This window comes from Bombus fervidus, chromosome 18 (assembly GCF_041682495.2).
Source record: "Bombus fervidus isolate BK054 chromosome 18, iyBomFerv1, whole genome shotgun sequence".
NCBI classification, from domain to species: domain Eukaryota; kingdom Metazoa; phylum Arthropoda; class Insecta; order Hymenoptera; family Apidae; genus Bombus; species Bombus fervidus.
This window is the reverse complement of record NC_091534.1, coordinates 599330-612734: the sequence shown is the minus strand read 5'-3', so window position 1 is coordinate 612734 and position 13405 is coordinate 599330.

Below are 13405 nucleotides of genomic sequence, written 5' to 3'. Positions count from 1 at the left end.
TTTATAAAGAAGGGCCTCATTATCCGTTTCATTTTGTCTTTTCACTCGTGTCATTTCTAAATAAATTCATTTATGACGTTGCTAAGTAAGGATGTATATATTTATATACACACAGTTTCTGATTTGTAAATAATTCATACATGACGATTTCTTTACTCCTCGATGTTTGTAGTATAATAACATTTGCAAACGCTCATACATCATCATAAGTGTATGTTTAGTGATCATTCCTACATAAATATTGTACGACATGTGTTTATGTAATGCTAAACGACAAAATAATTATGTAGAGAAAAATAGTAATATTCACTACTAATAATTTATATATTAAATCTGTTCACTGAAAATAAATATTTTTCCATATAATGATAAAAACTTCTTTCATCCTCCACCAAACAAAAGTCGTGATATAATTGCTCGATAGCAACATTAATTTACTGTTGAAAAGTTCACTAAGTAATTAACAATAATGACAGAGAATAAATGTCTTTTAAAATAAGGTAGTTCTAAAGTAAAACTTTTCTAAAAATCCTCCATTTGTCCTAAAGGCCCAGTTTAATTATAAAATTGTTTGTTCACAAACCTTGTAGGCCTTTGACCAGTCGGCGTTAAAATATATAACACTATCGACGAAATGGGGAATAGACGTGACAGTCGGAGCTGGATAAAATATTATACATAATATATAATATTATCAGATAATAAGTAGCAAATAGTGTACGTAGAAAGGTGATGTTTGGGAGACCCACCTCCAAGAACCTTGACATTCTTAGATGTTATCAAAGTTATCAAGTTCTAGTCCTCGCTCGTTGTTCGTTATAAAATTATTTATAAAATATCTTTTATAGAAAGAACGTATTTTCTCGACACTGCGTACATACTTAAGGAGTCAGCACGTTGTATGTGCGTGTTGTGAACTAATCTCTTGCATTGATCATTGTATTCTGACTTCATCTGTCGAGATTCTTCTTCATATATATTACTCAATATCACTATTCACATTCAGTTTATCATGTAATCAAGCAGTAAGTTACACAATTTCTAGACCAAGAGTTTCACGAAATTTCGAAATGTGTTTTCTTTTTTTTTTTTCATTTGGAAGAATTTTACAATCAATTTTCATTACTTTGGCGTGGTATTATAGCTTAAATAATAAGTGTTTTGTCGTATGTTTGATTCTAGTTGAATCTAATGCTTAAATCTAAAGGGTAGAAACGAATGTCTTTTTAGCCTGCGGATCTGACTCGTTGTGTCAAGTAATTGAGTAACTAGCGGATTTTGGTGATTGTTAATTCTTATGTTATATCTATTACTGAATTTGGATATTTGGATTTCTTCTTTAACTGTAGGTATCTTAAGGTCGCGATGTATTGTTTAGTTGGTAAGATACGAAGGTGCATCTATTAAGGATCTTAGAGTTTTTGATTGGAATCGTTGAAGAATTTCTATGTTGGAATTACTCACTGTTCCCCATAGTTGGATCCCATAGGTCCAAACAGGTTTTAATATGGCTTCGTATAGCATTATTTTACTCTGCACGTTTAAGTTTGAGCGTCTGCCAATGAGCCAGTAGATGTTTTTAAATTTTGATTTAAGTTGTTTGCATTTATCTACGATATGTCGTTTCCATGTCATTCTTCTGTACAGCAAACTGCGTTTGCACGAATTCGTTAGCGCGCGTCTTTTGTTATTACGAATGTGGAATAACAAAAGAGTGAAAAAATTTTAACGGTTTCTATCCTTTTGCAAATCATCGTATGGAGGGTTTCTAACTTCATACGACTTATTTTGTAGATTTTTCCAAAGTCTACATTTGTCAATCTAAACTTGTTTCTGTAACATTATTACATTTCTTTCTAGATGCGAAAAATCTGCTTTTCGTACTTCCGTTCCTCTTCTTAGCAATGACATTCAACCTCTTACAAGTTTCAAAGGCATACATTTCGTTTCTAATGACCTTCCGGAGCATCTTGTGTAGGAGAATGTAGAGTTCGAACGCCTGGGGGCAGCCGCCTGTCCTTCGTCACCTTCGGCTGTGGAAAGAGAAATCGTAGATAACGACCATAAATCGTCTGTGGTAAATTATTACCGGTTGGATACTAATTTTGATTATTCGAAGAAAAACTAGAGACATGTTTACAATTTTTACGGCCGTGCATGTGCCACGTCAAAAATCGTACGGACCTTTTTGCCTTTCTTTTCTAAATAAAGTTTGATATCTCAAAGGTGGTTCGAGAGTACTACGTACGATAAACTTCGCTTAAGTTTGCAGGAAATATCAGTATTTTAATTGTAATGTGTTAAAGACTATAATTTTTCCGCAAAATAAAATAAAGTCGAAAACAATGTTATGAATCAATTTTATTAAAGACAAATTCACTCTTTGAAGAATAATACAAGAAGAATCTATTTCTGGTGGTTGGGAATGGCTTTTATAGTCTTGCAATTGAAAGAATGGAGTATTCGTTCTAAGACTTTTATGGCTTTGATGGGCCATGTTCAGAAGATAAACGGGTTTTGCCAGATGCGTCACACATGCTTGCTGATTCCATTTGTGTAGAATCGACGACAACAAAAATTATGTTATAATGTCGAAAATCCGAATTCCAGGTGATCTATTTTTTTATAGGAATTTTTGAACTTTATGAATGAGAATTTTGACGAAAATGGTATGTTATTAACTTCTCGCACAGCATCAACAGCGACAAACAGCTAGCACGCGCCAAAGTACTGGCACCAACAACGTAACTATGTGTTTAGCCAGAATACAACCTATCATCAGTAGAAACTAATACTGCAAGAGGAATGCAGCAGAAAGCACTTGTTTAAAAAAGTGAGACTAGAATAATAATTCCACGAAAACCACATCAGCTGATACCCTAATAATTCTGGAAGGACACCAGAAGAACCGAAGATCGCAGCGTCCACAAAAATAATCACGTAGCAAAATTCCGCGCTATCATGGAATAATCCGTCACGTGACAATTATCTCATGATAGTCTCAGTATAAATAAGGGTAGCCACTTAGAGACAGTAGTAAGTTAGTTAAAAATTTCTCAAGATTTCAATTCTTTATTTGTCGAGAGTTCAGTTATTGAGTAAGAGAGAGTCAGTTAAAATAGAGTTCAATTCAGTTGTTGAGTTTAGTTATTCATTTCAGATATGGAGTTCAGTCCAGTTAATTGAAATTTTGTCAAGAGTTAATTAAAAATTTATCGGGAGTTAATATCAAGTTCAGAGAAACAGCAGCATTTGCTTAGCCGAGAATTATTTTTAATCCAGTTTTTGAGTAACGTCAAGAAGTAAAATCGAGCATTTTATCAATCGTCAACGATTCATACAGTGTTTAAACTACACTAATTTAGTACGATAGTCGAAGAGTGCGGTCGACAACACATATAAGCAAGGTGAGAAGCTAAACATTGTAACATTTTCTTCTTCGATTTCGGATTTGTACCACATGCACGACTTGAATAAAATTATTCATTGACTATTATTGTCAATAATCAAGAAGGTATTACGAATACTCATTCATTCCAAGAAAACTGTAATCTTCTCCGTGCTAGTAGTCCTGGACATAGCGGGTAAGCGGAGATGTGGAATTTTATTTATCAGTCGTATTGATACGCTAGTTAACGCTACCTATACGGTTATATTAACGGATTAAAGCATCAAGGATACAACAATTTGGAAATTCAAGATAGTACTGCGCCTTTGAAGGATACAAGTTTTTGCTTTGTTTCCTTGTTTGCTATTCAGTCGTTTGCCTTGTTTCAAAAATAACGAATGAGTATCGAATTAATCGAAACAGATTAACGACTATTTCTGGTGACAGCAACTACCGTTTAATTTACATATAACTCGAGAAATCTGAGATTCACCACCTAAAGTAATACATAACGTGTTTGTTCGTCCAGTCGCGGGGAGACGCGGTCGCGTTGAAGCGCGTCAACGGGAGTCGTAAATTCCCGTTACGATTGCACGAGCACAGCACGAGCAGGGCGATCCCCTTATTTCTTTTGAGATAATAGGGGTGTTCGGTTTTGAATATAACTGGAATCTACAGTTGTATAATATATATACATTTATTTACACTGGATTACAATAAGTATTACGTCGACCGAAATTGTTTGACTTCGTCGTGTCGAAAAGCACCGTGATTGACCCGAAGGTTGATCGATTTGATAGATAGAGCACCGAGAACTTGACTGCCCAAATTATGTTAGAACTTGACTACCCGAGGGTTGTTAAAACAGTGAACTTGACTACCCGAGAAGAGTTAGAACAGCAATAGACCCGTCTCGTACTATTTAGGAAGAAAGCTCCATGTGGATGTACCCTTGTTGAACTAAGAACGCGGATTCGTTGTTCACACTTTTCGGTAGAAAAGTGAGGGTAACGATCCGAGATGCCCATTGGTTCTAGCCAATGTTAAGAAACAAAATACGAAGAGAAAGTCTCCTGCAGTGTGGCTCATGGGTGCCTTTGTTCCTGGGGAAAAACCAACTATTTCGCTGGGCATATCTGCTTTCTCCGTAATCAGTAAGAGCGTACAAGAAACCGAAGGACTGTTTAAGGGACCATCCATAAACCGAAGATGTTTATATGAATAGAGTAGAATAACTAACAGATGTGGTTTATGGTGGTACGTTGGGTCTATGAGCAACTTTGCATGAGCTTCAACAAAATTGTTTGTTTCTTGCAGAATTTCCTTATCCGCGAATAACGCGTGTTTGACCTCGAATTTATGTTGATCGAATGGGAAAGGAGGGAGGGGGGGTTTGTAAGATTAATGTAGCAGAACATACTTTGTTCCTTATACATATTTAATGAGGGAGGGTGAGGGGTTATATGGTGATAAGGAACTTGGCTGGACCTTATGAAATAAGCACTATGAAATCGTCACCTCTCTGCCCTTGTTCATTCTAGTGAGCATAATAGGCTATCGAAGAATATCACGCGTGCCGCACAGCGTTTCGGAGGAATGTCTTCGCATCTTATGTATTTTTTATCTACATTTTGAAGGAACACCTTTTGCGTGTGTTGCATATTATTTCAGAAGAATATGTTTTACGCGTTAGTTATTTAGTAAGTTGACACATCCTGTTCCATCATATATGTGATTTATATCCTTTCCAAGCAATCGTGCAAGAGCAAGAGGAAGGAATTTATTTCAAAAAATTCTTATAATCCTTTAAATTTTATTAGTGTACAAAATAGAACTTTGACATTAACATATTTGGTTTATGTCCTTTAAGAAATCATAGAGAAGGAATGGAAGGCAGAAATTTATCTAGAATAATTCTTTTTATTTTTTCAAGTTTGCAGCATCATAGCTTTATTCTCTTTCCCGGTTGAGTTGGTACCCATGGTTCCTTTCAGATGTTTAATCCTCACGCTGAATAGAATACGACGTAATAAAAGAGTTTTGTCTTGACCTTTAAGGTGAAAGTCATTGTGAGGCTACTTTATTTGCAGTTCTTCACCGTTGCGTATATGTAGAATAACGCTAGGATGCTCGCTGCAAATCATTTTCGAGCACCCGGTACATTTTCAAGAGATGAAGCGAAATTAGTCCTTAATTATTATTTTCACTATTAAACTATTTAACCATTATATTATTATACTATTATGCTTAACTATTAGGTTTACTCAGAATTGAAATATTCTTTGATATTTTGATATAAATAATATAGCATGCCATTTAAAAGTAAGAAGAAGTTGGCTTTTAAATCTTCAAACCGCCACGGTACATATAATGAGTATAAAAAGAGTACATGCACGTCATAATGTGCCGTTCCAAATTATGCAAATCGTGCAAACACACATTTTTTCATACGACGTATACTTTAGATGTTATTCGAAAGTTTCGAGTTCCGTAGACCATCCTGTACATTGGTATTTTGAATTTTCTGTACAGTAGTTGGCGGATGCTCGTGTTCAGCCAACTCATTGTTTATCGAATGTTTTTCAGTATATTGCAAGATATTTAATTTTTCGTATAACATACTTTGCAATAGTTACTCGCTTATTGTGATATGACTTATTATCACAACAGTTCCTTTTACACGGTTACATATTCGATTATGTATCAGTTACGACCTCTTGGATTTCCAATTCAGACTCTCTAGATGTATTTGCAGAACTGTTTTTATTTAATATTTTCTTAACTGTTCTTAATGATCTTATCTTAATAATCTTAATCTTTTTGATCTTCTCCAAAAACGATTCTGACTGGTCTATATACAGTAGCGGACAAAAGTTGAAGACGATTTTTAGACGCATATTGTTCTTCTATTCGGTTTGTCTCTTTGGAATAACATAGCTGTATGTTTGACTTTCGTAATCTCGGATCGTCAGTTGTTAAATACAAATAATGTAGGAGTTACAACAGTTAGTTACCGCTTAGCACTTGTAAACATTGGACATTAGTTTAAGACGACCTGTGTAAAACGTGAGTATGAGTACAGTTTTTGAACATTTTGATTCTGGAATGTCAAAATCATTGTTTAGTGTACCTTTTATCGCTTAAAATTTATTTAGGTAGGAACAGACTATGGGTAAATCAAAGAATTTAGTTGAAAACAAAATGGAACGAATCGTAGGGCTGCAAAAGCAAAGTGAAACCTTCACCGAAATAGCAAATATAGTGAACAGGTCAGGAACGGCTTTTAAGCAAGCTTGATACACATTTTTAAAGGCAGGCACGTATTACGATCAAACGAAAAACGGAAGACGACGGAAAACAACGCCGAAAATGGATCGCCGGATTCATCGATCGAGCGAAAAGGATCGTTTTCGTAGTGCAAATAATATTGCTGCGGAGATAAACTATAAAAACGATACACAAATTAGTGCTAGAACTGTTAGAAGAAGATTAGAAGACTTTAACTTAAGAGGACGAAAAACCCAAAAGAAACCACTGCTGAGTTCTAGGAATCGAAAATGACCACTTGCATTTGCTAAAGCTCATCAAGCATTGGACAAGTGAAGATTGGCAAAAGGTATTGTTTTCGGACGAAGCGAAATTCAAGCGCGTCTCTTCTGACGGGATACGGTATGTTAGACGTCGATTTGACAAAAGTTTGAAAACACAGTGCGTTTTAAAAACTCTTAAACATGGTGGTGGAAACGTCATGGTGTGGGCATGTTTTTCTCGAGGCGGCGCTGGTCCGATATGTCGTATCAATGGAATTATAGACCGTTTTCAATACATGGACATACTCAAGAACACAATGTTGCCTTTTGCACGCAACAACATGAGTGATGATTTTATTTTTCAAAATGATAATGATTCGAAGCACACGGCTCGGGTTGTGAAACAATGTTTTGAAGAAGAAAATATTACCGTGCTGCCATGGCCGTCGCAAGCACCAGACATTAAATTAATCGAGAATTTGTGGAGTATCATAAAAAAGACAGTACAAGGTTATAAATTGAAAAATTTAAATGAACTTTACTCTACAATTGAAACAGCTTTAGTAATATTACGGTCGATCAATGTAAAAAATTAATAGATTTTATGCCAAGAAAATGTACCGAAGTGATAAGAAATAACAGATATTGGACAAAATATTGAATTTAAACAAAAATTGTGTATATTTTCTTACCAAAAATTAATATTTTGTGCGTAGTCTTAAACTTTAATAAAACTTGAGACTCGAAGAACAGCGCAAAGTATTAAACGCGTATTCCTTTTAGTTGCGATAGATTAAGTTTATAAAGTAAAGACACTCTTCAAAGTTCAAGCCCTAAAAGACTATCACGAAAACAATTAAAAATACGCAAAAATTTGTTTATAAAAATGTTAACGTACAGGGAAAAAATACTACAGTTAATAAGAAATTTTCAAAATTGTATGAAGAAATTACGCCAATTGTGTCTATTTGAAAAATTACGGCATTAATGCAAATGACAAAATTTTTGTCACGAATGTTAGTATACACTATGCATATATATGTGGTTTCCTCACTAATTAATGTAAATACTCTATTTATATTCTGATATTTTATTTTCTTTTATTACGACGGCCGACATTAACGCACCTTAATGGATAACTCGACAATAGTAATAACCATCAAGGCTATCATTCGAGAATTTATTGAAACTAATAAGTATTATGATTTTTTTTAATTTTTTATTAATTACTTGCATTTTTCATTTTATTGTGAGCGAAGTACAGTGATTTCGAATATGGAGAACGGTGTACTCCATAAGAAGTGGGCCTGCATTCTGTCCGCAACAATACAAACGTATTTCATTCAGAAATTGACGAACTGGTCGACTATGACGTGAATCGTAAGCAATCGTGTATGGAATAGATAGAGTTCACGCCTGTGTTTTAACTTTGTACTGCTTTAAATTTGCTACGAAGTCATAAACGTAAAAATCGCAAATATAATGCACATGTCATTGATTGTGGCACATAATTATATTCTGAATTGAATCTTTCGAATTATTGCATCCTCGCATTTATCGATAAGGTATTATTGCATTGCTCACATAGTCCAAAAGCATAATTGCAACTTAAGTAGAACCCAATGGCAAAAATTTTACTGAATTGCATTCGTATTTGGAGTGCATGAACGCGATAAATTTTATAAAATTGAAAGTTTTGTCTTTTATTCACGGATGATACATCGAACAACGTATTTCATATAAACACATTGGCAAATATGCATGATCGAAGGCGACGATTAATCTGTTCTACTTTAGGCATGTGTAATGGATTTGATCTGTGATACGAATTTAAATGTCGCAATAATAAGTTCTTGATCACCAAGTAGTTCACTTTATCGCTGAAAATCGTTCTGGTGCTCAACCTTTTCTGCATGTAAAAGTCTTCTGTTATACCAGTATACTGATATACCTACAATTTTCTGCTGCTTCATCGATAATAGGTCATTTCTCCTAGTAAAAGTAAATGTAGATATGAATACAAAGATGAATACAAATACATAAATATTGTTACGTCGCGTGAGACGGTCCTGGCGACGTCCTTCATGGTCAGGCCGCCGAGGCCTACCCATCGTCACACTGATCCGCGATAGACCCAAGTGTGACGTCGAGCGACACTCTGCCTCAACCGGGCCACATACCGGGGGCAGGCTGTCAACCAGATGTCCGCACGTTATCACGGCGTGCCTTCAATAGCCTTAAGGACCCATCCTTATTGTTTACTACGGGAAGATTCGGGAGGATTCGTTCTGTTACGTATGATGCTGTTGCGCCGCGAGGCTTAGTATGGCTCGTGTTTCTAACCGTCTCTCACGGTCCTCCAGCGTCGTATATGAATCGTCTCATCTTCCCGACGAAACGTACAATGTATCGACGAGCGTGTCACACACTCAAGGAATCATCTGATTAGTAAATAAATAGACCGAACACTCTAAAGGCCACACCCGTTGAAACAATGGATTAACGAGACCCCCTCCAAAGGGACTAGATCCTCGGTAGAGCGACCTTCCTAAACGAGCGTAAATACAGTCTATTGTGATACTTCGAATCTATCCGTTGTAACCGTTACTCAGTTGGATTTTCTATAATAAATTTGATCTTTGCGTATCAAATTCTATTTTCTTCACCCTATTTGTGAAAGAATCGTTTCATTCGTGCCGCGGCGCGAGGATATCACCTGCGATTTGTTAATTTCGCGATCTTTTGTGCCTCCGACGTGACAAGCGCATGGATGCCGCCCGGCCGCGAGTTCCAGAAACGTCGATTTCGGTCCGTTCTTTATTTTCACAAAGAAGTCGGCCTACGTGATCATCGGCGCGAGCGGTGGGTGATCCGAGCGTAGTGGGGGTCGTTTCCCCGAGAGGACAAGGAATTTATCCAAGGGCAGTTAGTCTCATTTCAAAGTTCATACTGAGCCCTGACAAATAAAATCGCTAGTCTAACGAATATCGAGAAATATCAAAAGTCAAATTCTCGGTGCTCTACCCATCAAATCGATCGACCTTTGGGTCAATCAATTATTGTACTTTCCGACACGACGAAGACAAACGGCACGACGAAGTCAAACAATATCTGTCGACGCAATAAGTATTGTAGGCTGGTGTAAATAAATAGATATATATTATATAACTGTAGATTCCAGTTATATACAAAACCAAACACCCCTATTATCCCACAAGAAATAAGGGGATCGCGCTGCTCGTGGTGTCGATTCGTTTAATCGTAACGGCATTTACGACTCCCGTTGACGCGCTTCAACGCGACCGCGTCTCCCCGCGACTGGAAGATAGTACAAATATAAATATTGTGGTTGTTATAACGTGTAGGTGTATTTATAAATTAACGAGTAGATGAATTTGTAATAGTCAGATGTATTAAAATAAGTACAAGTACAAGTACAGAGATAGTGTATGTCGGTTTTAATCGTCTCACGCTCAGTGCTACTATACCAATTGAAGAAACGATACTCCTTTCATAGGGAGTGCGTTCATACATTTATATCAACAGACGTTACCACAAAGAATTCATCTTCTTGTGTAACTCTATTTGACGATTACAAAAAACGGCAATAACGACCTAGACCTTGTAACTCAAAATGTTAGTATTCAAAGGCGCAATATTATAGATCTCCCGGTTTTGAATTTTCCTTTTCAACTTGAAATTTTTTTTACGGCCATGGGCCGCTACAATATGTTGATAATAAAGCCAATTTAAGAATTATTAAAACTTTAATATTTTCCCCCAAAGAAGGTATTATTCGCGCCCCATGATCCTTTTGGGCCCGTTGTTCCTCGTGATGAGCAGGATATAAAGTAATAAAGAAGTTAGACCTTAAATTGCATGGTCAAGATCGTTTTTTAACAAATTATTTTTTACAAATTTTCGATATATCGATAGTGCTAAGATATCGTACGTGCCAATCTATTTCGCAATAGTTTAATAAATTTTATGAACGATAAATCTGAGCGACCGCAGCATTGGACGCACGAGCAGACCATGGAAAACGACAAGCTGGCGGAAAGCAAGTTGCAAGTGGGCGAAAGACAGGCAGAAGCGGAATTTTATTTAATTACTCTATATGTCGTACGAATAATAAAAAAAAATAATTGGCGAAAGTGTCACCATACTCACGATTCATATTAATACGCGAATGTATTCGCCGATCGTTACTTTTTACTTACGGCGCGATGGTCGGAAAATGAAGAATAGTCCAATCCTTATTTAATAACCACAAATTTAATTACAGATATATGCTCGCACTAACGTCAAAAATATGTTGCTTCATTCAAGATCACTGGCATCGCACCGTCCATTTAAATTATTTTTCTTGTTATACATACGTCGTGACAAAGTGATTAAAACAAATCTGTTTCAAATCCTTGAAATTGCATTTCGAGACATTTTTCTTTTGCATATGTTTCAACAGCGGCCGCCCACACATGTCAGATCTATGCGTTTAAAACATCTTATTTTCATTTTCGAAGTAATTTCAGGTTAATAAAAAAAAGAAATAAGTATTAAAATGTTTGTGCGCTATAGAGATTGTTTGGAGATCGTCGTGATGTGTTTATGGAAGCAGTAAATAAGCAGGTGCACCATGCAGATACAATGTTGCCATGGGCGGCAAGATTCAACTTATTAATAACAACAATTGTTTACAAATATCTCGGAAACAAAGGCCGAGCGGCGATTATATGTATAAGAAAGTGTTGCTCGGAATGTTGAATTTTACAACAAATTTAAATTTCAGCAAAATCGGCAGTGCAGCCTTGCTGATAAATAATTACAGAATATCATTGTGTCTTAAAAGCAGCAATTTTTTCTGATTCGTTTGCGTAAGCAACACCATACGTCATTCTTCATTTTATAATATGTTATTTATTATATATTCCATTTTTGCTTCTATAGTTGAACAATATAAGAAAAATGTTTTCAGCCGGAGAAAGATTTCCGTACGTTATTTCACTACTTATTGCGTAATAATTACGCAATAAAATGTCGATACTTATACCAACTTATACTTGCAAATGCAGGAGAGATTATTCTGTTTTGGACTCTTTTACATTTTTTAGGTCCTCGTTAATATATAAACGATGGTAATGAAAAAAGTTAATATGCATGTTTATATCATTAACTTTCACATACACATATCGTGTAAATAATGGAAAAGGTATAACATTTATGACGCAAAAGTTCAGTAGTATTCCGTGTAGAAATTTGAGAACTAATTAAGTTTGTGTTACAGTAGAATTAAATTCTAAGTTTGTTACGGCACGAGGCTCTGCAGAGATCGTATTTCCAACCGTCGCTCGCGGTCCTCCAGCGTCGCAGATACATCCTCTTATCTGCCCGACGAAAAATATACATTGTATCGACGAGCGCATATTTGTCACCAAATAACGAGTTCTGGAACCGTCGATCTCGGACCGTTATTTTCTAACGAAGAAGTCGGCCTACGTGATCATCGGCGCGTGCGATGGCGTGATCCGAGCATATGGGGGGTCGTCTCCCCGAAAGACAAAGAATCGGTCTAAGGAAGTCAGTCTCAATCGAACACTCTAACCGATCAGTCGCATTCGAAATCTGTAACCGATGAGTCTCATTCGACAACTGTAACCGCACAGTCGTATCCGAACAGTCTTATTCTAAAATTCACACCGCATACATGAAAAATCGAGTCGAATCTCTGTAAAACATTAACTGTACGTATCACGAAACAATTTGTGACGCTTCTATTATAATTTAACTTATTGTTAAAAATACATGCTATATTAACCTGTTAACACAGTGTTAATCTCATTTAACCACCCCTGTTATCTTAATCGAAACAAGGGGAACGACTAATTCGCGGCGTCGATTATACGAATCGTAGCGAGAATTTAAGCCTCTTGCTGACGCGTTTTCCTCGCGACCGCGTCTCTCCGCGAACGGTCGTAACAATTATGAAATAATTTTCATTCTATTCGTATTTTATTCAGGTACGTATGCAATAATGGTTTTATTGACCATTTATTTACGAAATAACATACTAAATGTATCGCAACCTTCTCGAAGGTGGCACGAAATTAAAAGTACTAATATATTGCCCGTTTCCATTTCTAATTGGATAATATCAGTAACTGTAACGACTGTATCGTGAGTTAGCTGTTATTAGATAGGTTTTGGAGTTTGATATTCATTGATTCACACAGATTCAGTTTTTACTTTCTGTATTTCACCATCATGTACAGCCATATGAACACACCGGAAACACTTAGATAATTAACACGTGGCGGACGCCAGAAACGAAAAAGCGTAGTTAGAGTCGTACCGACGTAGCATGTAGGAACTAGTGATCATACCAACCTAATATTTTCCTAAACACTTCCCTTTGATCATAGTTTCTACAAGCCCCATAGCTTTGGTAAAATATTGAGTCTTAATTCTATTTAAACCTTTGGTGAGAATA